The sequence below is a fragment of the Falco biarmicus genome, chromosome 4 (genome assembly GCF_023638135.1).
Source record: "Falco biarmicus isolate bFalBia1 chromosome 4, bFalBia1.pri, whole genome shotgun sequence".
Classification (NCBI taxonomy): Eukaryota; Metazoa; Chordata; class Aves; order Falconiformes; family Falconidae; genus Falco; species Falco biarmicus.
In genome coordinates this window covers 99,514,835-99,536,948 of record NC_079291.1, presented here as the reverse complement: position 1 = coordinate 99,536,948, position 22,114 = coordinate 99,514,835, and the positions used below count along the sequence as shown (strand labels likewise).

The following is a 22,114-nucleotide window of genomic DNA, read 5'->3' as shown; positions in this document are numbered from 1 at the left end:
CTCGGCGGGGGCGGTGACGGGCCCCGCCGGCCCCGCCCCTCGGCACGTAGCGCGGCTCAGCCGGCAGGCTCTGTCGCAGCCCGCCTGGCTGCACCGCGTCGACGCTCGCGGCCGCCTCCTCCTCCCCCCCCTGCGGCCCCCCTGCGCCGGCCGACTGGCAGCTCACCGCGCCAATGGGGCGCCAGGACCGTGGGGCGAGCGGCGGGGCGGACGCGCGGCTCCCACTGAGGCAGGAGCGCGGGCGGGACCGGACGGCGAGTCGGCCAATGGCAAGCGTGGGCGGGCGGGGAGCTGGCGGCGGCGGGCGTCCCGGCGGGGCGGGGCTTAGCGCCGTGGCAGCCAACGGGAGCGGGAGTGGGCGTGTCCGGGGCGCCCCTGGCGCCGGCGCCGGGGATCCCCGTGCGCCCAGTGCCGTTTCCGCCCGGCTCGGGGAGAAGCCGCCGCTACTGCTGCCAGGGGGAGGGGCTGGCGCCGCGGCCGCCGCCGAGGGCTTGCTCCCGCCGGCTGCCCAGGAGACGCCGTGGCGCTGAGCCGGGCCTAGTGCCGCGCGGGGGCCCGGGGAACGGGCCGGCCAGGTAGGCGCGGACGGGTACCGGCCGTGCCCGGCGACGGGGCTGGCGGGAGGGAATGCCCAGGCGGGAGGGCGGGCGGCCGCGGGGGGCTCCCGGCGCGGGCCCCGGCCCGGCGCTCCGCCCTGCGCCAGCCTCGGGGTGTCCGGGCGTCAGGGCCCCGCCGTGGCGGTGGGGCAGCGGCCCCGGAGGCCCGGCCCGGCCCCGACCCGGCGGGGGAGGCCCGGCCCGGCGGCGCGGGCCATCATGGCGGTCCCGGTGGTGCGCGCCCGCCCGCGGCGGCCGGGCTGGGGCCGGTGGTGGCAGGTCGGTGCGGGGCCGCGGCTGGGGCCGGGGCCGGGCCCCGCCGCGGGGCTTTGTCGGTGGAGGCGAGCGGCGGGGAAGCCCCGCCGTAGGCTGGCCTCCTCCGCTCCCCCTTTTCCTCCCTATTATCCCGGGGGGGGCTTAGGGGTTGCTGTCCGTCTCGGGGCGGCCTCCTCCGGGCGGTCGCTGCCTTGCCCCGGCCGCCGCTACCCGCCCCGAGCCGCCGGCCCCTCTGGGCCTCGGGGGAGGCGGTGTTTGACCTGCATTTTCTGCTTTCTCATGGTGCCCGTGCGGCGTCTTCCCCCGTAACCCCCTGCTCCCGGCCCGCCCGGCGCCGCGGGCTGCAGCGCGGATCCTCCTGCATTTCCTCGTCCGTCACGCGTGGCCGCCGCGGGGTGGGTTCCCGGTCCCGCTCCGGCCCCCGCCGCCTTCCCTCCGCCGGCGCGGGCAAGGTCACTGTCGCCCGGCGGCTCGTCCTTGGGTGCCGGTGACCGGAGTTCACCGCCGTGTCGGGCGGGGAAGCGGCGGCGGGCAGCGCCGGGCCGGCCGCGGGGGAGGGCAGGAGGCGAGGTGCGAGGCCGCGCGTGGCCCCGTGGCAGCGGCGAAATGGGTGCAGCAGCGGCGCGGGGGCGGTCACAGCCGCTTCCCGGCCGTGTCCCCGCACTCCTCTGCTGGGCGCCGGGATCCCCGGGTGGGCCGTGCGGTTTTGGGGGGGGTGGGTCTGCAGAGGGCACGGTGCTGCATGGCTGCTCCGTGAGGGAATGGCAGCGCCGAGGGTACGGCTGGGGCAGGGGGCGAACGCCTCCCCCCGTGAGAAGGGTGCAGCCGGGTCTGGAAGAACTTGATGTTGGCGTCTGTGGTGTACTGGGACACCGTGGGTTTTAGGTGGTTGCCCCACACTGTGACTGGGTGTTACTACCAGAACCTAAAGCCAGAAAAAGAATTTCCGATTTCTTCATTAGAAATAGGAGATTCCCCTTTTCCCTTGGATAGGAAATACTAGTTTTGCTTTTTTTTTTTTTTTTTTCTCTTGTGGTTGACCCAGGAAGTCATCTTGTCACCAGCCCTGTGGCTCTCCTTTGCTCTAGAGGTGCAGGGAGGAGGGTGTTGCTTTGCTCTGGATCCTGTGGGTAAGCGTGTAAGGCAGTGACAGCAGCTGCTGTTGGCTCTGGAGCTGTGGTTGCTATGAGAAAAGCTTCAGTAGACTTGGCTGCTATCTCCAGGGAAGGACAGCAGAGCAGCCTCCATTAGTGTGGTGGTGGAGAGATGGCTGGCTCACGTTCAGCAAAGAGCTTTTACTTTTCAGGCCGTTTCCACAGGCCCAGAGCAGAAGCAGGGGGATGTTTTGGTTGGGTGGGATAAAAACCTACAAGGTGGGTTTTGTCGCTGTTCTGGAGTTACTGGAATCGCATTAAAGAAAGCGCGGGCTGGAAACCCCGAGTTACCCTTCCCAGATATTTTGGCCCATGTGAAAAGTAGGACAGCGAGAATTGATATGATCTTCCTGCTAAGTGAAAGCTGCAGTCGTGTCTCTTTTGAACTCCAGTCTCCTTTCCAGCCAGTAACAGCCAGATGCTTTTCTTATTGTTTGTATGGCTCCTTCCTCCCCTTCCATCGCCTGGGCCCCACTTGCCTTATTGACTGGAATTTCTGCTGTGTGCGGTGGGTGTGTGCAGCAGACACCAGCCTGCTAGTGCTGAGGAGGGATTTTCCATTCACAGACCAGGGAACAGTCAAAATAAAGGCCCGGCTCAACTTTGGGTCTGGAAACAGAAAGCAGGGGAGAGGAGTTTTCCCTCTGCTGCAGAGTAGAATTTATCCTCTGTGCTTCTTAGGTAGTTGTATGTCAGAATGTATAGAAAATGCTGCTCTGCTGTGGAACAGGGAGGTGAAACTCCTGTGAATAATAGGGACAATTCCTCTCTTTCGGTTGACTCAAATGCTTGATGAAGGAACAGTTTGCAGGAGGAGGCCATTTTCGACGTGACTATGTATTGTGGAATCTGCCAGCTTCTATCCACACTTTGTCTGCTTGACTGCAATAGCTTCCTTTTTTTTTTTTTTTTTTATTTTAAGGAAGAATGAGTGCCTTTCTTATCTACTTAACTAACCATTTGGCACTGGCTGCTGTCTGTATGATATTGTGTTCTGGAGTTGGAGCTATCAGCATATTCCAGTGCATTTGTTAAAGATGAAACTGTTAGTTGAGGTATGCAGCATGGGAATACGTTAGCATTGGAAAACAACTGCCATCTTTGTAAACTAACACCTATAATGGGGAGAGCCCCTTGCCCTGGCCTGAGTTACCAAACTCAGATTTACTATGAGCTTGAAGCAAAAATTCCAGGACCAGAATAACGTGAGAGAGATTAAAATGTGCCCTTAAATCCGCTTGACTGGCAGCAATCATGTGGTAGATGCCAAACTCCAAGTAGCTTTTCTGTTTGAGGATCTGTAGCACCCAAATTGTTTCACAAGGTGGGGTGAGCAACTTCTAACCCACCTAAAACGCATCCATCACTGGGGCTGAACGTGATGTCTGCTGCCTAGCGTGGAGTGACATGACAACAGTAATGAACTGAGGATTTTCTGAGTATGAAAACTAGCTCCTTGGTTTAATAAAATACAGCAAGTGATCTTCATGGCCCTTTAGTCTTTGTTTACAGTCTCTCTGTGTGTTGTTTACAGTCTCTCTGTGTGTTATAATGGGGAATTAGTCCACTGCCTCGCATCCTGTTGGATAACTGGCACTGCTTTGACAAGGCCCTGGCTTTTCATTTTACTGTCTTAGCCCAAGTGACCTGAAAGTAATATTCCTTAGCTAATGTTGGCTGAGATTGCCCCACCCCAAGGTGGGCAGTGAAATCTGACGTACATTTAAATCTTTTTTTTTTTTTTTTTTTTTTTATGAAGAGGACTCGGTTACAGCCAGATCTTATTTTGAAAAGTAAAGTTGATAGAACCCACAGGAAAGAGATGGCATTGAACTGGCACCCCAGAACATGCAAAAGTTTATGCTCTTTTTCTGGGGGTGAAAAACCAACCAACAATTGTTGATTTAAATTTTCCTAATGTTCCCTGAAGTAGTAAAAAAAAAAAAAAAAAGACAATTTGAATTCAGACTTCCAGGTGCGAAGCAAACAAGGGAGAACTAAATGTGTGATGTCCCAGACATGTACTTTATGGGTCTGACCAGTCTATTCTTTCTCCCATTTTGGGTGATCAGACTCTTACAGACTTGCTTTGAATGATGTGATGAGATAAAAATGTTTCTATCTATTCTGGCAATAGTAAAACAAACATAATGAGTGTTCAGAGGTTTGAAAATTCAAAAATCATTGTTCTCATGGCAATATTACTGTATTACAGAAGCACATTTGTGTTCTTACTCTGGTGTTGCTTGTGTGTGTAATTCTGAAATGTTGCCAGTGAAATCTTGTCTTATGTGTAGTATATAAGAAAGGTTGCAATAGGCAAAGGGGGTTTTTTATGTATACAGGATGTGGTAGCAGTACTTTAGTTCAAAGTGTTAAATGTATGCTTAAATGTACAGCATGTGAGATATTAAATCTCAGTCGCCCCATGAAACTTAAGCTTCTGTGTGATTTTAAAATAAAGACTTTTTTTTTTTGCATTTTACTTGTCTATTTAGTTTTTTTTCTCTTCCAAACCAAAAGAAAAATGACTATGGATGTTAAAGCTGTTAGTGTTTCTACAGCCAGTCTTCTGCTTCCATGACCGACTTGTAGCAAGAGTTAGCGCACAGTGAGTTTACACTTACATTGTTAGAGACGGTTTTGTATAAATCTGGCTTAGCCTAAACCTCTTGCTTATTTTGATCATGGAAGAAGCTCCAGACTAATGCAGCAGGAGTACAACATCTTGAAACTGTGGGAGCTGAGATGGGGATTTTTTCCACTTTTTCTCTTTTCTTAATTCCTTATTGAAGTTGCTGGGGGCTTCTTGGGATTTTTTTTCCACAGGGTTTGCTATTTTGGTGGCAATTTTCCAGTATTCCTGTAGCAAATCAGCCGAGCGGTGGCCCCTGTCCCTGCTGAGCAGGGAGAATGTGCAGTGCTCCTGGCCTCCCCGCTGAGCTCATGCAGGGGTGGGACTTGCTAAGCTGCTGAAATCGCAGCTAATGCCCACTGAGCATGCTGAGAAACAGTTTTTCAACTGCTCCTAGTTTAAATTTTTTTTTCTTCTATAATTAGTAAAGATGCTCTTTGTCTCAGAGGATGATCTACGCGACAAATCAGGAGATTCTTGTTCATCGTCCCCCACCCCCCCCCGCCCGAGCTAGTGGTGAAGCATTATTTTCCTGTAACAGAAATAGCTGAAGGGATTTTTCCCTCACTTCAACTGATGAGTCTGAACTTGAAAAGCTGTAGCCCAAAAGAAGAAATCTGCAGCAAATAATAGCCTTAATGCTAGTTTTTGTTGCCACAAGCCCTACAGGAGCGTCAATATTGTTGTTTAAATTGTAAATCTGCAACTTTCTGCTCCTTAAATCTAATTTAAATGCTTTAACAGTAGAACAAGCAAATTTATATTTTTAAATAATAAATTTGAGAAAGAAAAGTTTTCTTGATGAGTTTTATTTTCCTCCCACCAAGTGCACACAAATCTCAATTATTTTAATGAGCAATATGGGAAATATTCAGAAAAGTGTACTGATGTGCTCAGACTTCAAGGTGGAAAAATGTGGGAAGACTTGTCAGCAGTTTGAGTGGCAAGCTTTTAGTAAGCAGAAGTAATTTCTTTTGTGGTCAGGAATCTAATAGTCCCACATTCACCAAACATGGAGAAAAAAGGGGGAACGAAGAGAGAGAAACATAGAAGAGTGGCGTTGAGAAATAGTCAGGAATTTGGCTTTTAGAGTGAAGTTTAGAAGTGATCTGTTGTTTATGCTAAAGTTTAATCCTTATAAACTTGATAACGTTGACAGGTCTTGCATTCCTCCCTGAGGGTCATGGAAGGGCTAAGTTTAGCAAAGGGGAGGTATCCCAAGCAGTTAGATCTATGCAGTTCTCAAGGCAGCAAACTTCTTTGCTTATTCATCCCGTTCTAAACGAGCTTAGTTATTTTTTTCACTACAGGCAGCCTTTCGAGATAGAATGTGAGTTAGTTTTAAAACTCAAATGCTTAAGCTCTAAAATATTTCAAAGTAATTTCAGAGTAGAAAGGTCGCAGTGCTTTTGATGTGGTCATATTTAGAGCACGATTACAATTGCAATCATACACATTGACAAGAAGATACTGTCTAGATTTGGTAGCTGCTCGTTTAGTGACTCAGACTTATTCCTTTTGTCCTTATGGAGTTCATACCAGGGTTTTCTTCTGCAGCCTTGTTGATCTATGGGGGCAAAACTTTTTGAGTGATCGTGCCAACAACCCAGAAAACAGTTTGAATTTCTGATACTGAGAAGAATCCTCTTGACTTCAAAGTGAGCAGTTTGAAATGCAAGTTGTTGATAGGGAAGGAGTGTGAGACCTTGACGTCAAATTTTTAACAGAACATGCCTGCTGATGATGATTCAGTACAAGAAAAAAAAAAAGTTAGGATGTAGCTTGGGGTTTTAGTTTGTTAGTGTCAGATAATGCAGTCTCTTGGTTTTGCATAGACTTTGAATCGTGAAAATAAGTGGCCAGAGGATTTTTGAGGGTTGTGTTGCATGGAAATATTTGGGTAAGGAAGCCCATGTAAGACAGCGTTGCTCAGACTGCGGGAGGGAAAGACGCAGTTTGCTTGTGGGAGCAGAATATGGGAGCTGCAGAGGTGATGCCTGGTGGGAGGATGGGACTGGGAAGACTAAGACTTCTCATCACAGCTCCAGGTTGTGCAGAGAATAGGAGCAGAGGAGTGTTTTTCAGTGTGGCCCTTTCTCCCTTCTCTGCCTCTGCCCAAATTACATCTTTCTGGCAACATTCTCAGTCACACTCTGGGACTGGTACCGCTTCAGGATGCCAGTGTGGGAGCTGCTCCCATGGAGCAATTCTTAAATGTTTTTATGGGAGAGAGTGAGGTGAGAATGTATCCTCACTTGCAGGCAGGAAGGAATATATTGGGAGAAGTTTGAGAACCAGTGATTTAGGAAACTAAAGTGCCCTGGGGGTTCAGCATGGAGCCCTTAAAATAGTTAGCATGTCTCAACCTGAGTTGCAGTATCAATTTATAGGTACTTGGAAGAATATATGAGCCTTTTGCATTCATGTGGCCTTCAACTAAAGACACTAAAACAAATTATTTCCTGTGTTTTGGTGGCATTAGGTTGAAATAACTTATAATCATGCTGCAAGAATGCTTTCAGTAATGTGGCTGTAGATTAACTTTTGCCACAGCAAAGATCTGGAAGCTTCCTGTATAAATACAGCTAAAGTGAACCTTTGAAGAAAACATGACTGCTTGATCAAGTTAAGTAGGCTCTCTTGACTGTAGAGGAGACTGGCTTTCTGATTCAAAGTTCTCTTACAGTTTCATGAATTTCAAGGATGTTGGGGTTCAGAATGGCCTGGAGGTTAATAGGGAACAAGGATACTTGTAAGGTGAAAGTCAGGTTCTGAGCTTGCCACAAACTGGCTTTGTTGTGCAGTTGTTCTAATATCCACCCCAGGGTTTGCTCATATATGGAAGTTTGTGTGTTAAACTGGAATGGGTGTCTGTGATGCACTGCATATTCTTTGCACAACTTTTGTGCAGGTTTTTGGTGCACGCTAGTGATATGGTTCCATCGCAGTTCAAGGTGACCTAACGTGCTGCTTCCACAGTCCTGTTTTCCTTTCCACCATCACTTTTGCCTCTGTTCTGGCCCGCGTCTGCCCCCATACTGAACTACTCAGGAAGGCTACCATGACAGCAAGTGCGTTTCATTTTTGGAAGTAAGAGTTTTCTGCTGGCTTCTGCCTGAGCTGCTCGACTGTGGGGTCAGGTTAGCACCAGTGCAGAAAGGGATGGGGAGGCTGCACTGAAGCTGTGCCAGCTGAAGTCAGCTTGAAACTATTGCAGAACTGCACCCTGCTAGTGAGGTTACTCCGGGTGAAGTTACACGAGACAGCTGAGTACATCCAACAGCTCTGCTGCTGAATGGAGAAAGTTTTGCTCCCCCTTGCTCTCCCACCCAACGGGGAGTTCTAACTGTCTTTTCTGTTTGCCAGCTCTGGTTCCTGCTGGATCCCTTTTCTGAACTCCTTCAGCTTGCTAACCCAGCAGAAAGCTATGTTGTGGTTATTTTATGTTTTGGTTTTTGCTGGATTTTTTTTTTTTTTTTGCCAAGATAGTGAACCGAATTGGCTCACCAAGAGATTTGACAAGCATCCAGAGCCCTCACAAAATGAATAGGGGAGAACATATGGGTGGAAGTGCAGAGGATGTGGTGGGGACCGGAGAAGGGGAGCAGGGTCTCTGCCTTTTGGTGGCAGCACGCAGTGTGGCCAGTTCACGCTGTCCCCTGTAACTTCACACTCCTTTTAAAGGAGAGCAAGCTACCATCCATTGCATGGTGAGCAGTCTGTGAAATACTGTGGGTCTGTGCCCTTGCGTGCTGTGCATGGAGTGCTTTCTTTAGACAAACCTTTAGTTCCTCGCTTGAAAATTGGTGGTGTAGTCTTTCCTTCACCTGCTCCTTTGCTTGGGGAGCTGGGCAGATGTTTTAATGTAAGTTTGATCTGTGATGGTGCAATAGTGTTAAAACCTAAGCATGGGGGGTAACTGTTTCAAAATAGCAAATTCTTGTAGGTGTTCTTTTGCAGAAAGCTGGAGTGCTGTCCCCTTTTGGAAGACAGCAAAATGTTGATTAGTATACAAGTACTACAAATCGGTGTAAGCAGATGCACCACACAGTGTTCCTTATCTTTTTCTTCATTTAGTTTTGTTTTGTTTTAACCTGGCAATTAGAAAGTCTTTATTTTGCATTTACTTGCCAGTCATTATGACTTGTAAGATACTGAGGCATGCAGAAAGTTAGGAATCACTGAAGACACATTCTCAATCAAATGTATTAAAAACATATAGTAGTAAAAACTGTGGCATGAATTCCATGTAACTTTGCTGAAAATATAGAGACATGAATGCTATTGGAACAACACAAAAATTTAGTTCAGCCAAGTCCAGTTGCAGCAGAAACTTGAATCCTATTTCTTTAATATGGAAAACTTGGTTATAGCAGCATATATTTGAAATAGAACAATTATTTGTGTACTGCAAGTCCTGGTGTGTGCTGCTCGCTCTGCCCCACTGCAAGCTGAGGCTTTTAGTTTCATACCTATTTGGTCTAGTAGAACTTGAGGCAGTGTTTTGGCTATTTGTGTTTGAATAAAGTTATTTAAATGTTAGCATGTCATGACACCTCCAAATGCATATTGCTGTGCAAAAAATTTGTTGGGCGTGAGCAGTATGTCTCATAAGCAAGAAATCTCATCTGGTGTAAGGGTGATCTTTAATGCAAACCTTTGCGAATAGCCCCAAATAGATCACTTTGCCATAAGGGAACTAAGATTGTATTTGCTGTCCTGTGCTTCACACCTGATAGAAGTTGTTCAGACTTTGTACTGTGGTAGCTGAATGCCTAGGTGGGCAGTAAGATGACCTATGTAGGTAGGGTTCCCATGTACTTCATTGGAATGGTTGTGCCCGTGCCCCCAGATAAGTACCCAGGGTTGGGACACATCCTTTATCTGACAGGGGCTGGGCAGAAGGTGGGAAGTTTTACTAAGTAATAGAGATTGTATTTTGGGGTATGCTGTCCCAAACCTGTCTCTTTTAAGTAAGTGTCAGTAGGAAGATCTCTGCTGAGGTGTCAAAACTATGACTTGTGAGATATGTAAAGCAGATACTTTAATGCCACCCTGTGATGGTCCTACTTGGAGAGGCTGTTCTTGGGTGCTGTGCCTGAGGTGGGAGGCGCTTGGATGCTGAAGTCCCAGGCTGATGATGTCCTTTACACACCTATGGAAATCCCTGTTAGTGCTGCTTGTTACCTTTCCAGCTTAGCTACTGAAGCACTTGGAGCACCAGCATAGGTCAGATGGAGAAATTCAAGAAGCTGGGTGCAGAAGTGCTTGCACCTGGTGGCACAAGTCCACCTTTGGTGGATTCTCTTTGGCCACTGTGGGTTCAGAGTATCCTTTAGGAAAAGTTCAGATACAGAATTTGTAAGATGAAAAATTCACAAGCTGGGAAAAGACTTTCCCCACAAGCTGCCAGAGAACGTAAGAGTGAAATTAATGTGTCACAGTTCCTGTTCCCTGCTCCTGTATTCCTCAGTCTTACATACGCAGATAGAAGTTAGAAATTAATAAAGAATAAAGTGCTAGCATATTCTAAAAGTGAGACTATACGTTGAAACCTGTAGTCATTAGTTAAGCCTTTCTTGAGTGCAGCTTGGGACTGTCGGCTTGAAACTGGTCAGCAGAAATTTGTTGAATCACATGTGGAGAAGATGACGTTGAAGGAGCAGGGAGAATGAAAGGGCATGTCCAAATGTTGGTGTAACTTCTCTGGTTTTTGCAGAACTGTATGAAAAGGTTACCAGGATCCTTTCAGTGAAATGCTGTTGTTTTTTTAAAAAACATATCACACAGCAGAGATGGATGGGGGTGATTTAGGAGCAACCTATTCTTGTGAGCAGTTTGTGTCTTTCTGTTGCTCTTCCAATGTCAGAGTTTAAGGCATCACTGCTTTTCTGTGCGACAGTGAAGTAGGCTGTTCTTATGAGAGTCACTGTTTTGGGGTAACATTTGCAAGGAATTCTGAAATTTTCAGTTTTATGTGAAGAGAAAGTTGTGAGGGAGGAAATAAATGGCCTTGAGGTATTTGAAAAATGATAACAAAATTTTTACCTAAATTTATAAAAAGGTGGTTGTTGCTGGAGTGGTATGTGGGTTTAAAAATGTAAAAATTCATCTCAACAATGGGACTTGCTATGGAGTTCTGTTACTATTGACAACTTGTGATTTAGCTTAGGTTAAAATCTCTCCAGTTAAACTGATCGTCCCCATTTTTGGGAGGCTGCTGCTTGTCACCCTGGATGCATGCGTGGGTCCTTAGCCTGTACTGACTGTGAATGGAACAAGTCTACAGTGATTTACATTTTTTTCAGGTGTTTTTTTCCACCCAAAAGTTCAAGATGCAATTTTGCCAGAGCAGTTTGTCTCCACTCCTGTTCTGGTTAGATCTGGGTTTAGCTTTAGCTTTCATGTGTAGAAACACTGTGTGACATCTCAGACGTAGTCTGATTTTACTGATAGGAAAATTAAGGCACAAAAAAAGCGATTAGCTTGCTTAGGACATCTTATAGACAGTGTGGAAGTAAAACATGGATTTGGTTTTGGTTTGGTTTTACTTTTTTACACCTGGGCTAGTGATGCAAATTGCTTCTCTTACACTTCTTTAGGTAGCTGTCTCACCCATGCCAGTCCTCCCCTCTGCCCACATGTCCATGTTCTGTAGTGCTGTGTTGCTTCTGTAATATGCCTTTGTGTTCTTTCAGTAAAGCAGTCGGTGGTTTTAATACTGATATTGATAGATGTGGGGGGGGAGTCCATTATGTAGTGGATACAGGTGGAAAAATCTCTTGTATGAGTTGTTGATGGGGAAGTGTGGTAGTGTGAGCCAGGGTGTTTTTCCTGGTTGTTTTCACTAGCTTTGTAATGCTACAAGATAGTTAGGGTTAAGAACAATGTTGCTACTGATTTGTAGCCATCAGGACTGATAAACTGTGTGAAGGGGCCTTCAGAGTATTTTGGCTATCTGCTTGGATGTTTAGTACACAAAGTCTTATCTGCATTATTCAGGAAGATAATTCCTGTCTGTGCTGCTTTCCTTCTGTGTTGAGATCGTTCTCTTATCCAACTGTTACCCAGCTGAGGTCTCCATAGTTCTCAGTTTTTCCATAATGACAAAATCAAATTAGCCCTACGATGACTGGTGAAATTCCTCTAGGTTAATGCATGTTGCCCTGAATATTTTCAGGCTATTTTTTTCTTTGGATAATTCAGCATCTTGTGTTTGAAGGGAAAGGAGGAAAGGTGCAGATTAGGAAATGCTGCTGTTTAAGGTACAGGGAGGAGCACGTAGCTTGTTTCTAGAACATAATCTGTCCAGCTGTGACTTAGTCATCTTCAGTCTTATATAAAATGCGTCCAATCTAAACAGTTGAGCGTCTCCCTCCTGAATGCGGCAAACCAGCGTCTTCTATGCTTATGTGAAGCTGTAACAGGCGCAAGCCATCTTCTTAGGAGTGCCTTCATACTTGTGAACCTGCAGCATCCATCATGCTGTCAAGCCTCATTTACTCATGTGATGGGATTTTTTTTTTTATTATTATTGTTCTGTTTCACAATTTTTCCAAGTTTAAAGAGGCTTCTTGCTGTTGGCAGGGAATATAGCACTGATCGTCCCAGACAGGAGAGCAGAAAATGTAACATGAGAACAAGAGTGACTCTCCCAAGTCAGACTGAAGGTTTTGTTCATCTCTGACAGGGCCAAAAATTGATGCTTAGGGAAGAACGTAAGGTGAGAGGATCACAGTATCTTGGCTAACATCTCTAATTTCAGTGTAGTAGTTCATGCTGTTATGTTAAATCCAGCCCTGCTCTTAGTCACTTTGATTTTACATAGCTATTCTTTAAGGGAAGGGGGATAACTTGAGTATTATGACATGCTTTTGTATTGATAAATACATGTCCACATTAGTCCTTTGTTTATATAATTATGTGGGTTTTAGAGGGGTGGGGGAGATTCTTGTTAGGGGCTGAAGCAAGAACTGGTAAGTTTTGTAGGAGCTGGCCTGTGTGAGTTGAGAGGTACTCTCTGCTAATTAAGGGATAGTGGACATTCTTATTTAGGTAGTCAAGGAAACAGATGCTGTGAGTGTGGTGTTAACAAAATGTATTGATAAAGATAGATGCTGATAAATCTCACCACTGTGGACAAGGAAGATAATGTTTAAAATTATATCAATATATTTGCCACTAATACATGTTTCATGAAACTGGGGAAGCTAGCATCTTAAGTCACCTATATATGCAGTGAAAGAGGAGTCTCCCTCGGAGGGGTAGTTAGAGCTTGTGTTTCACTTGGGTAGTTTGAAGCATTCGTCAAAGGCTTCTGAGGAAGTGTTTGATGTAGTTTTAGCTTTTAAAAAAAAGTTTTACCCTTTTTCATAAGAACTACAAATGTACTGTGTTCGCTCTGAAGACTTAGTGATTTTGTTTGGTGCTGCCTGGGGACCTCTAGGTTGCGTGATTTTAAATTCCCCCAAAGAATTGTGGTAAATCTATATGCTGTTTTTTAGGCTGTACTTGACAAACATGGTCTATCTCATTTGTAAGCTCAATGCCAAGTGTAGAAATGACTAGGTGAGATTTTCCAGTCTTTGTTAGGTGGAAAGTCAGATCATCAGAAGGTTATTTTTGGCCTTAAAGTGCATAGTTACGCAAACACTTAGTGGCCCTGGAGAAGAAATGAGCAATGCCCTGAGCAACTTGATCCAAGTTGGCCCTACTTTGGGGAGAGGAGAGGGTTTCAGTCAGCTAACCTGCAGCGGTCCCTTCCAACCTGGATTATTTTGCGGTTCTGTGGAAGTTGGACTGGGTGTAGGAGATGTGTGGGATGCCTGTTTTGGATGGAGAGGGCAAGAATTAGGAGGAGGAAGGCAGGGTACTCTGACACTAGAAATGGTTGTGCTGCAGAAATTGCATTAACAGTGGAGATCTAAAATATCTGGGATTGTAACTTGGAAAGGACACACCTAGCTTTATAGAAGATTGTGAGATGATATCAGCTTTTAATTTACTGGGGTTTAGAATTTTTTTATCTGGATGGCATAAAATATTTGATAAAGCTTCTGTCAGAGAGACGCTAGTGGCATAATGAAGTATGTTCAGGGAGTTCTGAATTGTTTTGTCCCGTGTCAACGAAATATATGAATCCATCCAGTTGCAAGGTGATGCATTTGTTAGCAAAACTGCAAACTCACCTATAAATTATGAAACAGCATTTTGAAAAGCAGTAGTTCAAAGGGCTTTAAGGTCTTCACAGCTAGTTGCCTCTACATGGTACTTGGGCCAGTATTTTATTTAAAAGGGTTAATATGATTCTTGGGCATATTGAGGAGGAAAGAAAGTAGGGGAAAGGAATGTGAAGCAAAAATAAGTAATCTTATAAACACAGCAACATTGAGACTGATGCTGGAATTGAATTTTGGTTTCCATGCTTCAAGAAGAATGCCAGTGTATTTGGAGAGAATTCAAAGGACAGCTGCAGAAATGATCTAGGGACTGGAAAATAAGCCTCATGATGTGAGGCTTAAAGGAGCTCAACTTACTCAGCTTATTGAAAAGACAATTGAGAAAGGACTTGATCTTTCTCTAAAAGGACTTGTGAGATTTCCTGACAAAGGCATAACAATATCAACTGAGGTTAGACAAATTCAATCTTGAAGTATCGTTTCTTAGCAATGATAGTAATTAAACATTGGACCAGTTTATAGGGAAAGGGAAGGAGCGAACATTCATCTTAGTCCTTTAAAATAGGCCCAACTAATTTATTTCTGGAGAAAATATGTTGTGATTTTTTAAAATATTTTTTTTTATGATGATAATACTTCTTTCCTGACAGTGGGGTTTAAGAATCTTTAAAGGTTTTATGCCCTGATCAGTTGGCACAAGTTCAGATATATGCACTTGCAGTCAAAGCCAAGATCATGAAATTAAGATGAATTTAGAGGAGAAATAGTTAAGCTGGTGCTCGAATACTGCCTTGCGTAAGACACATAAGATGTGAAGGGAACTCTGAAATTTAATGCTTTGTGGCTTGCATCGTTGGAACTCTGTTCTTTCCCATACTGCGTTGCTTCAGATGTTTAAGATATGGTTAAGACTTTCTGAAAGCCTCTACAGAGAAGCCCTGATGTAACTGTGTACACTCACTGTATTCAGATGAGCACTTCTGAATTCCAGTTGACCGCAGCAGCAGAAGTCTGTAAATCTTTTTCATCCTTTTTTAGAAACTATTGAATAAATTGCACAATGGCAATGTGATTACAGTTCCTCTGAGAGGTGAAGTAAGCACAAGCTCTCCTGGTAGGTTTCATTCTTAAATTAATGTAGGATATTCTCTACTGCTCAAGTTAACTGGACTTAGTGGGAAAGTTTGTATTTGGAACTGTATCAAATAATTGTCAGAAGCAGTATTCTAATGGCACTTGTTTGCTGGTGTTCATGCCATCCAAATGAGAGTATTTCAGTGATTCTGCTCCTCCTTCACTTTGTAAATTCACCTAGGGAATTGTGTGACTCAGTTTGGTAATGGCTCCAGATCATGCTTCTACTTTTTATTTGCGTTTGTCCATTCCACCACTCCCTCGATGGCTGCCAAGTTTCTGTATTTCCATAGATTACCTTGTTCCAGATGCCTTTGCAGACATGCAGAGCTCTTAAATTCCCTTCTGGTAGCTCTCAAAATCTGTTGCTTTGTGCAGGTAGAGCTCTTGGTCAGTCCTGCCTGTGTGCACGCTCGTCCTTGTCTGCGCAGAGGAGGACGTGGAGCTACCTGGGCTGCTCTCACCTCTTCTCCTGCGTGGCTGCATTCCTGCCTCTCCTCTCCTCCTCCAGGTCTGGCCAGGGAGGAGCCCCATTGCTCTCATCTCTGCAGCTGTGCAGCAAGGAAATGCTTTTGTGTCCTAAGGAAGAAGAGGCAGCTCAAAACTCTGTAGCTTTTTGAACATTGAGCCTATTGATTTGTCACATAAATCAAACTGTTTCTGAGGTGGGAAAGAGCTTGTCTAGCAACTGCAAGTTTCCTTGCTTAGGGCTAAAGGGATAGCAAACTGCAGAAACGTGTTGGGGCACTACTCAGTGTAAAGTGAAGGCCTCCAGCTTCAAGATCCAGTGCAGCAACCCCTGCTACTCACCTTGTCCAGGCAGCCCTATCTGTCTTAACCTGCAGAAGCAACTCACAGAAAGTGCTACACGCAAGAGAGGTTGTGAAGTCTTAGCAGTAAAGAAATCTGTCCCCTTCCCTGCCTTCCCTCTGCATTCCCCTCTCCCCAGCATCGAGAGGCTGGTGGAGGTGACCTGCTGGAGGAGGGTTGTCCCATCTCTTCAGCATGAGCAGCTCTGGTGTTTCAAACTCTTAGCTTCATCATGTGGTTGTACATACCTGCTTAGTAGCATTTGTGATAATCATGAAAATGCCCTCAATGTATTACTCTGCTCATAATTCTATATTCAAAAAAGCCAGCAGTTGCGGGAGCAGACAGCATTACATACATGTGTTACAAAACCACTCACTCAGCATCACTTCTGTGTGAGCTTTACAAGAAGCACTCGTGATGTCAGTACTCCTGTGTTACCACCCACAAGCAGTTAAGGTGGTTGGTTACACAGAGAAGCTCTTCTCAGAGGAAGAAATTACTAACTTATCTGCAAGTCACCACTAACAAATCTGGTTTAAGTGACTTTTGTCTTTATTCATTCACTGGTTGCTGGTTGCTGATTTCTCGTCATCTGCATTTACTTTGAAAATGGGTTCAACTGGATTATCTGCTTTTCGTCTTCTTAACAAAAAACCTGAGCTAGTCAAAAAAGTGACCGTGGCTCTCAGGGCTGTCTGTACCACCGAGCTTTGCATTTCTTGCCAGCAGTTATGAAGCAGGTATTTGGGAGCTTCCTGAATAAGTATTACATCTTCATCTCTGCACTTTTAAGAGCAAGTCTTTGATTATCTTTTTAGCAAAAACTTTGCAGAATAACTTACCAAAATTTATATTCCTTAAAGCTTGATGGTCCAATATATTGTTGGCTGATGACTTACTCTGTAAACCTGACTATTGTAACATTGCAATTGGGTGAACATCCACTGTGCACAGAGGACCCAACATGCAGAGCCAGGGTGTGCCATGCTGCCTTGTCGGTAGTACCTGCATTTTGGGATCAGCATGTATCTTGCCAGTGCCAAAATACAATGCAAGATGCAAGTAAGCAAGAAGAGTGAACCACGATAAAGAACATCTCTTGAACATAATTCAGCATCATCAACCAGGTGGAGGCCACAGAAGGGGAAATAAGGGTTTTTTGGCTGATACGCTGCCTTTGGGCCTTTGTGATTACTCTCCACCACTGTCCTACTGACTTGTCTGCACTGACAGGTTTTGTGCTGGGAAAAGTAGATATGCAGAAAATGTGTGAATTTTCTAGGGGTCCCAGAACCATCTTTAACTGACCGAGAATGCCACTGGGCTCTGGTGCCTGGGCAAGTGCCACAGTCAGCGATGTTTCCTACACAGATGTCCCTGAGACGGGGATGTGGTGGGGCAGTGCAGCTGGTTGAACTTTGAAACCTGCCACAGCATTGGAAGCTTGCTGAAATCCTGTAAAATTCACTGGACATTAATGCTTAAGTGGTTACATAGCTGTGTTTGAATGGATCCGACTGGCCACGTGTGGCCCAAGTTGCAGGTGTAGCCCGGTTTCCCACTCGAGGTGCATTGGACAAACTGGTGTTTGTTGGGACGCGGCACAAGAGCATTATGTAAGCCTGGAGCAACTTCCTTACAACGCACAGAAAAATGTATTTGCATGATCTCGACCCCAGGTGCGTGGCTGCAGAACCCACCGGTCACAAACCGCAGAGGCTGGGCTGGAGCCAGGAGGGCACTCGGTGGTGGTTTGGGCACGAGGGGATGGTCAAAGCGAGCCCTGTAATGGAAAGCAAGGCTGAACCTTCGCTTGGGAGCCGTGGCTCCATAATTGCCACACTGTATGATGTTGCCATGGCTGCCTGGGCTGTCCCTGCGTGGTTTCCTGGTGTGTGAGAGCGGGGCCAAGGCTGCCGGCGAGCGGAGAGCTGCCGTACGTGTTTGGGGAGCTCAGGCGTGCGCTGGCAAGCCGCGGTGACGGGAGGATCCCGTCTGGGAGCTCTGAGGCTCGGAGCTCGCTCTCTCCCCCGGCTCTTCCCTGCAACAGATCACAGGATGAACTGTGATTTTTTTGCAGGACTTGAAAACCCCCTTTTACTTCTTTCTGTCTATCGTAAGGTCCTTCGTTCTGCCGAAGCTGTGGTCGCGCTAGGACCAAGGTGTCAATGTTAAATGGAGGATCCGGGGGGGCTGGGGGGGGGGCGGGCACAAAGGGAGGCCTGGTGGGGCTCGACGGGCCTGGATGGGCTCCGGCATGTTTTGATCTGAGAGCCTTTGGCCGCGTTGCCATCTGCATAGCCTGTGAATAGTTTTCTCTGGCACAGACCTTGTTCCTCAGTGTTGCATCATCTCTGGGAGAAAGGCCAGGTCCGGAGCCTCAGCACAAAGGCTTTCTGAGGCCGATGAAGCTTGTTCTGTGTGTGGAACATCTCTTTCCTTCCTGTCGTCCTTCCATGGGATTCCTGAAGCGGCCTCCGTCTGAGAGCCCCTTCGTCAACAGCTGCTTTATCTCCGCTGCTTCCTGCACACCTGGCTGATGCAACGTCTGCCTTGGAAGCCACTGCTGGAGTCTCCTCTGGAGCTGGGTTGTTTGCCCTGGCTGGGAGTGGCCAGGCAGGCAGCCTTCATCACATGGGGGCCTTAAATAGATGTATAAAGGACGTACAGTGAGACCTGCGAGGCAGAGAGTGTTTAGTGGGATTATGGAGAAATCTTTTTTCCGATACTAGGGCTGGAGGTTGCAGTCCTACTCCTGGCAACTGGTTAGTGGTTAGCCTTCCACTGGTTGCAACTTCAGGACGTTGCTCTGTGCCAGTAAATTCTGCTGATTCCCCTTCTATATTCAGCGACTTCCCGTGACTCTGGACTATCCGGATTCTCATGGGAACTGTAATTCGCTGGGTTTGGATTTGATCCTAGTTATTGCCCTTTATTGCTCTCTTTCCCTCTGACATTGCATGTGGTATAGGCTTTTCTCTGAAATATCTTGAAAACACAATTTCAAGGTCTGAAGGTGGTTTTTTTCTGGTTTTTTGGGGCAGGGGTGTGCCTGACAACCTTTTTAATGTAGGGTTTGTCTACTTAGGAAAGTTTAATACACAGGTACAACCATTCATGTGAATGCTGTTAGATTCACAAGCAACAAAATTTAGAACAAGGAAACACTCTGGTCTGCTAGAATTAAACCAATGTTGTTTACATTATTTAAATTAATCTTGAGTCTTATTTTAACCATAGCCATTTTCTGGTATAGGCAGGCCTTTTAAATTGAGTCTGAAAACATAGCAGATATATATGGACAAGGTGTGGCAGACTGAGCAGTGGTGTTTCCAGTATTGCTGTTCCTAGCTGTCTGTGCTGTCCCATTGCAGAAATTTGTTGCCCCTTTAACTGTATTTAAAAGGGAATATGTATTTTACCAGCTGCTGATTTTAGTCCTGTCATCTTGGCATCAACTGCACTTGACGAGACATGGCAATATTTCCTTCCTGCCAGCTGTTTTGGCAAAGGCTTAGAGGGGGCAGTCGCAGTAGTAACATCAGCTGCCACAGCTGGATTCACTGGAGGTTAGTTGTCAAGCTCTTAATCTCAGAATATCAGTTCTGCACCTTTTTTGGTGATTTTTGTGATTTTTATGACATACAGACATGTGACTGTTCTTCACTCCATGGGAAATGAGAGCAACAAACTTGCAGTATAGAACTGGCACAGCCATTAGGATGTGTTACCCTGGCTGCAGAATAGTTTTCCCCTGTGACTGTCCCAAAACAAAAGTTTGTAGAACTGAAAGAAAAGAGGGATGTTCCTCCTCTTTCCTGTTTCATTTACTTCAGTAATCATTCTTTCATCATTTCTGTGAGGCTTATATGTAATTATTTTTTCTCTTGTATGGGAAATGCAATGGAAATCCATTGTTAAACATACATTCCATTTTTAATTAGAAATCCATGGTTAATGGTTGGACTTGATGATCTCAAAGGTCTTTTCCAACCTAAGTGATTCTGTGATTCTATTCTGTGATTGCTCTATGTCTTTCAGAAAAGAACAGAAAAACATATTTGCAAAAATAGAAGTGTTTTCAGGGAGCTGCCTTCCTTTCATTTTTGAAAATTTCATTTTAAGTGCTTCAGTGTTTGAAGAATCTGTCTTCTTCACCGATGAGTTGTTATGCTGTGAGATAGTGGCGGTGTAAAACGATGGTTTTAGCATAGAAAAGGACCAACAATTACTCTTTCTGAGCCTGTGGGATTTTCTGAATTTCTCCACTATTACCACTATTCTTTAAGTTTTATTTTGCTGATTAACACGTTTAAGGTGTTGGTGTTTCATATAGCTTGCTAGACTTTCGAAGTATTACCTTGTGAAGTTTTCTTGAGCATTTCTCTGTTCGTGGCCCTTAAAGTTACGAGGACTTTGATATGAAGTTCTTGGTTAGGATAGTCCTTCTCCCTTGACGCTGAAGTTGTTATTCCTTTAAAACATCATCTCTGTCACTGTCCTGCTCAGCAGACTGTGTGCAGACCACGCTAATGCAGTTAGGTCCCTTCTCATCAGCGTGGGGTACAAAGTTTCCTGGTGTCTGCCTGCCACCTCTCCATAAACATACCTCAGAATAATTTGGTCTACCACGGATCACTGCTACTCTGTAATTTGCTTCCCCTTTCTAATTTGGCATGTATTTGTTTATGGAATTATCCTTACGTATGACTCTTCAACCAATTTCAAATCAATATAAATTAAACTTTCCAGTAAGGTTTCACGATACAAATTCGATGTTTTAAGAAAGTCCAAACAAACCCTTGTCTGACATCTTCCATCTCCGGAGTGTCTTGGATTGTAAAGAATGTGGTTGAATTGTCCAGTAGAAAGTATTTCTGGAGGCAAAGTCTTATCTGCCCTTCCTTTATCTCTTATTAAATTTTTCTTCTATTTCTTATCACAATTCTTAGTGAATTTCTTGTGAATTCTTAGTGAAATTCTCAGTGACTAAAAAAAAAAAATACAGAATTATTTTTTTTTGTCTGCAAAACAAAGAGGTTTTGCATCATTTCTTGACTGCTGAAGCAGCAGCAAAGTTTTGAGGTTATTCTTTTTGCTTTTCCAAGTAATCTTTGCAGTTTTGGGTCAGTTGCTGAGAATACTTGACTATGTATTTCGTAATTTCTCTGCTTGATGGTTTAATTTCCTTCAGTCGTTCACTGTCATAGTTTGTAGTCCCTTAGGGTGTAGTTTGAAGAGGAGTTTAACTAAAATTGATGTTTTCTTCATCAGATAAAATTATGGAATCCCATGGCTGGACATGATGAAAATAATCTTAAAATAGCTTAAACCACTAAATTTTCCAGCTGTTTACCAAAATTTATCAAAATTAGTTTAACTTGCATTTTAAATGTGGCTTACATAGCCTTCGCTGAATGGTTTTATCATGCTGACTTTAGCTTAGGTGTATTTTAGGACATGTGTTGAGGTAGTTTCTAGTGCTTTCATGAAGTACTTTAAGAATAATGGGAATAGTTAATATAATTTCATATCTTGCATGGAACAACTTGAGTGATGCATAGGCCCATGGATACCAAACAGTGTTTGAGGTCACCCGTGTCCTAAAAGCCACAGTCATGCCTTTCCCCGATCCTTGACTCAAGGTCTTGTGCAGCATGGTGAGCAGGATCGGGTCTCACTAGGTTGTTGCTTTTTGATGCGTAACGATTTTAAAATGCTGTTATTCTTCTTCTAAGAGCTTGTTGGTGTTTATCACGGTTCTCCACATCCCAGAGAGCAAGATGAACTCTCAACCAAAGGTTTACATGCAAGCATTTATTTTTGCATATAGTTGCTTATGTATAAAACAGGAGAGAGTCTTAAGAAAGCTGTAAGACAGATGCATTTTTAACCATTGCACTTGATTTGTCAATAGTTTGGTTATCATGGTATGCATATATAGCTAGTAATGAATATTTGTGTTGCCTGTTACTTTGATCCTTTCTGTTGTGGACTAGGACTGAGTACTCCCAGACCCTGTGGGATGGATGGATTGCTGTCTTGCTTTGTCAGTCGGCTAGCAGATGATGTATGGTACTAATGATAGTAGTAAATACTCATGTCAATGTTTCATTTTTCAAAACTGGCACAGTTGTTTCCTTGCTGCTTAGTGAACCCAGCTTGTTTTCAGAGCAAAGCTAAGCATTTGAACTGGTAGATTGAGGCACAATTCAAGTACTTTTAGGAATCTGTATGTTTTACGAGGATCTGTCCGCTCTGCTCCTGCCTCTCTGTAGGTGTCCTTATGAATCAACACATCTGAAATTCTGAGAATTTGATGCTTTT

The 22,114-nt window shown here is 45.1% G+C and overlaps 1 protein-coding gene across 2 annotated transcripts in view; it reads left to right on the top strand.

Annotated features, from left to right (window-relative positions):
• Positions 1 to 408: 408 nt before the first annotated feature.
• The window catches only part of SETD5 (SET domain containing 5), a 66,109-nt gene continuing 44,403 nt past the window's right edge, over positions 409 to 22,114 (top strand). Inside the window, exon 1 of one of the 2 annotated variants that reach the window (XR_008821260.1) lies at positions 409 to 575. The gene's annotated coding sequence lies outside the window, so the exon portion shown is untranslated. The remainder of the gene's footprint in view (positions 576 to 22,114) is intronic. The other variant, XM_056334783.1, reaches the window with a different exon arrangement.